Source organism: Nannospalax galili, unplaced genomic scaffold (assembly GCF_000622305.1).
Source record: "Nannospalax galili isolate Female #2095 unplaced genomic scaffold, S.galili_v1.0 scaffold45, whole genome shotgun sequence".
NCBI lineage: Eukaryota > Metazoa > Chordata > Mammalia > Rodentia > Spalacidae > Nannospalax > Nannospalax galili.
This window is the reverse complement of record NW_008355775.1, coordinates 767,047-772,089: the sequence shown is the minus strand read 5'-3', so window position 1 is coordinate 772,089 and position 5,043 is coordinate 767,047.

Here is a 5,043-nt window from a genome sequence, read left to right as displayed (position 1 = left end):
TCTATGCATCACATGAAGATAGAATTTTCCATATTGTTTCCTAAATACCTCCTTATCCTCAGGATGTTAGGTTTCTGGGAAAAGAAAAAAGAAAAAAAAAATGTTGCATAGGCATATAATTTTGAGAAACATCATGTAGATTCTTTTAAAATTTATTACTTATTATTCATTATTTTCATTTATGTATATGGGTGTTTTACCTGTACACATGTAATTGCCCTCATGTCCATGTCCTGCAATGCCAACAGAGGCTAGAAGAGGGCATTGGAAACCCTGGAACTGGTGATACCATGGGTATTAGCCAGCATTTTGGTGCTGAGAACAGATCCTGGGTCCTCTGCCAAAGCAGCCAATGCTCTTAATCCCTGAGCCATCTCTCTGGCCCCTTCTTGTAGATTCTTGATGGATGTTTGCATATTAAATACTCTGAAGGTCTTATGGTTAAGAAACTTTCCCAAATATATTTAACCCAGAGTTTTGTAATCTTTTCCATTTATTTTGTTACTATGACAATTCTTTTCTTAATGTACTTGTTAAGACATTGTAGGTTTCTCACTACAAGGAAAACAGCATTGCTTTAAAACAAAGCAGCAAGATTGATGATTATTTTTTTCCTCTGGTAGTATGCACAACACCTTCTCACACTATATAAGCTAACCAGTGTGGATGACATGTTCAGGTCAATACCTACACCTTGCTCACTTGTGAAAAGGGGGCAAAAATGTTATGGGAGTAATCAACCACCCTCTGATTGAATTTAAGACTTTTTCCACTAGAGGAAACCTATAACTTGCACTGTTATTGGGGTCAAGAACCTGTAGCTAGATAGGTCATAGGCCCTAGGGGACAAGATAGTACTAGTATTCTACTAAATAGTTTTGGTATTAAAATGATTCCTAATTAATTATTGCTATACCCATTGATTAATTCATCTCTCAACCCTTATCAGAGAGACTTTTATTGAAGTACAAGGTAATTACCACACAGACTCACAACTGGTTAACATGCATAAAATAAGAGCGTAATGAGTGCCCAGCCCCAAATGGGACATCACCATCACACCCCATCACAAAGAGACCTTCATGGGGAGGGGGAAAGAAAGATTGTAAGAGCCAGAGGTGCTATCTGGAGTGGGGAAGAGTTTGGTATTTGGACCTAAAAATCTTAGCATGCAAGAAGCAGATTTTAACAGTTGTTCTGGTGGGAGTTTTGAAGACAAGAATGCAGGGAATACAGTAGATAGTGGAGGCCAGGCTCATGAGGTTTCAGAGGGGAGCAGGAATTCTATTAGGAACTGATCCAGAGACCCTTTATGTGATATTTTGGCTGAGAATTAAATTTTATTCTGTCTGTGTCTTGTGAATGTCAGTGAAGTTGAATTTACAGGGAATTCACTGGGGCTGGGGAGATAGCTCAGCAGTTAAGAGCACTGACTGCTCTTCCAGTGGACCTGGGTTCAATTCACAGTACCCTCATAGAGGATAAAGGCTGTCCATAACACCATTTCCAGGGGATCTAACACCATCTTTTATTACAAAAATGGAAAATTAACTAATACAAATGTTGGTACCAGGAGTGGAGTGTTGCTGTGAAGAGCCTGTCATGTAGGTTTTCAGAGGAATGTGGAAGACTTTGGAAGGTTGGACTAGGCAAGCCATTGAGTGCTATAAGAAGAGCTCAATGGCTCATTCTAGTTAGAGCCTCTCTGTAGTACAGAGAACAAAATGCTTCCCGGGACAATAAAGACTTGAACACAACTGACATGTTTTGTCAAAGCAGCTGGCTGCAGTCTGCCTGTATCCTAAGAACTTGTAGGAGGCTAAGTTGAAAAGTAAGAAAATAATTTCTTTTGTGGAAGAAATTTCAAGACAGCCTAATGTAGAAATGGTGGTGTGACAATGGTGAATATTGTATAGACATACAGTGAAAGAGAGCAAGCGGTATAGAAAGAAATGCAAAATATACAGTTTGCACTGAAAAAGAGCACTAGGAAGGTTAATGCTAGAGTCAAGTTGCTGAAGTTGAGGCTGTTTTTGATAAGAATAGAGTCATTAAGAAAAGGCCTGTATATTTGCAATGGAATAATGGAAGGAATACTCTCAGGACAAGACCCTCAACCAGTTAAGCTTTCGATTCCTGAAAGGAAAAAGCCTAAGGAGGTCCCTGCTTCTTGAAAACTGTTTTGGTCAAAAGCTACTAGTGAGAATGAAGCAGGTTCACAGGGTGCTGGCTTCAGAGGCATGAATGACAAAGGTGGTTTTAGTTCTTCCTTGACTATTACTGAGAGCTGCCAAGGCCAGGCATTGCACAGCAGGGATCTTCCTGCATAATGAAGCCTCTGACAGGCCAAGAGGCACTGTCAGACCATTGGGTGAAGTTGTGAAGGTGAAGCTGGGTTGTCAGTGGCAACCCCAAGATGATGGAGATGCTAGAGCTGAGACACATTTACCAAGAAGAGCTGTATATAGGGAGCGGTACCAGCCCAAGGGAGAGAGATTTGTTGCATTTAGCAAAGCTGGAGCAGCTGAGTCATCTAAGCCCTTTGGAAGTAAAGTCCTAGAAGTTGGACATGGAACTACTGGATTTGGTGTTTTTGCTGCTAGATTAAGATTGTATTTGGTCCAATATTTCCTCACTCTGCCCCCATTGCTCCCTTTAGGAATGGGAATGTGTATTTGATTTAATTGAATGTTGAATATATTTAATATGCCTTTTAATTTTACAGGGGCTTACAGTTAAGAGATTGCCTTCAGCCTTAGAAGAGACTTTGGACTCTAGACATTTGAATACTATTGAGACTGCTAAAAACTATGGGGACTTTTGAAGATAGACTAAATGTATTTTGCATTTGATATGATTATGAGTCTATGGGGGCCCAGGGAGTAGAATGTGTTGGTTTGAATGAGAATGGCCCCCATAGACTCCAATTATTTGGACATTTTGTCTCTAGTTGGTAGCACTGTTTTGGGAGGTTTTAGGAAATGAAGCCTTGCTGAAGAAAACATGTCACTAGTGGCAGGATTAGAGAATTCTCAAGCTTTTCTGGGTTTCCAGTCATTCTGCTTTCTGTGCATACCTGAAGATGTGCACTCAGTTTTCTGCTTCTGCCACCTCTGCTGCCATGCCTACCCTGCCATTATGGTCTCTGATCCCTCTGAAATCATAAGCTGAATGAGCTCTTCCTTCTCTAAGTTGCCTTGGTCATGGTGTTTTATCACAATAACAGAAAAATAACTAATACTGTCAGATCTGTATGATTAATTTCAATTTTCAACTTGATAATATCTAGAATCTTAGGATATGGGCCTCTGGTCATGCATATGGAGAATTATCCTCAGTACATTGAAGTGAGAAGACAAGCCCACTGCAGGTGTCACCATTACCTAGGCTGGGATCCTGAACTCTGAAAAGGAGAAAGTGAGCTGAGCACTGACATGCGTTGTTTTCTTCTTGACTGAAAAAGTAATGTGATCAGCTGTCTCAGGTTCCTGCCACTGTGATTTCTCTGCCATGGTGTACTATAACCTTGAACTATGAGCTGAAGCAAACCCTTTTTTCCTTGAGTTGCATTTGTCAGGGCATTTTATCAGGGCAATAGGACAATAAACTAGGTCAGTAATGAATGCTGAATGTGGAGTCTTTGGAGATAATTAGGTCATAAAGTTGTAGCATTTGTAAATGGAATTAGTTCCCATATGGGACCGATATGATATAATTCTGTTCACTGACACTAAGACATAGTAAATTAACGGCCATCTTGAACCACTACACACACTTGTCACCATTTGATCTCCCAGTATCCTTATTTTGGACTTCACAACTGTCAGAACTGTGAGAAATAAATGCTGTTTAATATATCCATGATATGTTAATTTGTTTTATCAGCTAGCTTAAACTAAGCACAACCATTTTAAGGAATTATTCTTACTAGGGATTTAGATTCTGATGCTTGTTGGATTTGGATACATCTTGGATTCAGGCCATATCTGTATTGGAGTACTGCTTCTACTTTAATTATAATTCATTTATCTCAAAATCAATCAATTTCTAAGCATCAATATTTTCATCTGTAAAATGGAATTAGTAACAGGACAAACCTTTTAGTGGTAAGCTGTATGTTGCATCAAAGAATGTAGGCTAGTAATATTCACAGCGTGATGAGGATAGAAGATGGCTACTAAGCAAGAAGACCCTTCCTCCACTAGCTAATTATCCTTCTTTCTCTGTTTCCATTCCATTCAATTTTTTGGAAATTTTGGACTTATCTTTTAATTTATCAAGAAAATAAAACTAATCCTAAATGAAGTATTTCTTATTAATTCTGTCACTTAAAATATTAAGTAAGTTAAATATAGATAGAAATTTAGAGTGTTAAATCTAATCACCTACAATACTCTTTATTTTTTTCAGTACTGAGGGTCAGATGTATACCTTTTGTATATATTGTTAAGTCAGCATTATACCACTGAGCTATACCACAAACCCTGAATACTACTATAAATTAAGCCAAGAAAAAGTGCATTTCTGACCTTCTAGACATGTGAGCTAATAAACTGGTATTGTTTATTCTACCAAGAGTGTGGTAATTTTTTTTTTTTTCACTAACAGATCACTACTGTTCTCCACATTTCAGGGAGAAGTAAATCATGGAATTAAATTAATTGAGTGTGTTTTAATATTTGTCAGTGTTTGAGCCAAACCTGGAATCTAAGCACTCTGAAACCAGAGGATGCTACTTACACTGGTATCAGTAAATTTGGATAATTCTCTATAGGCCAAACTTTGGTGCAATTTTGTATATACTGTTTTTGTATGTAGTACCAAAAAAAAAAAAAAAAGAAACAACCAAAACCATCTAGAAGATAAATAATCTTACTTCCATTAAAGCAATAAACAAAGAACTAAAATTTTCAGCACTGCATCCAAGATGGCATGAGAGATGGAACCAAGGTCAGGCAGGATCTGAGCTCTGGTCAGACTGCAGGAGTTCTTTACATTCCATTCTGTTGTGATGCCTATTTAGTTGGTAGTCTTACTTATTGT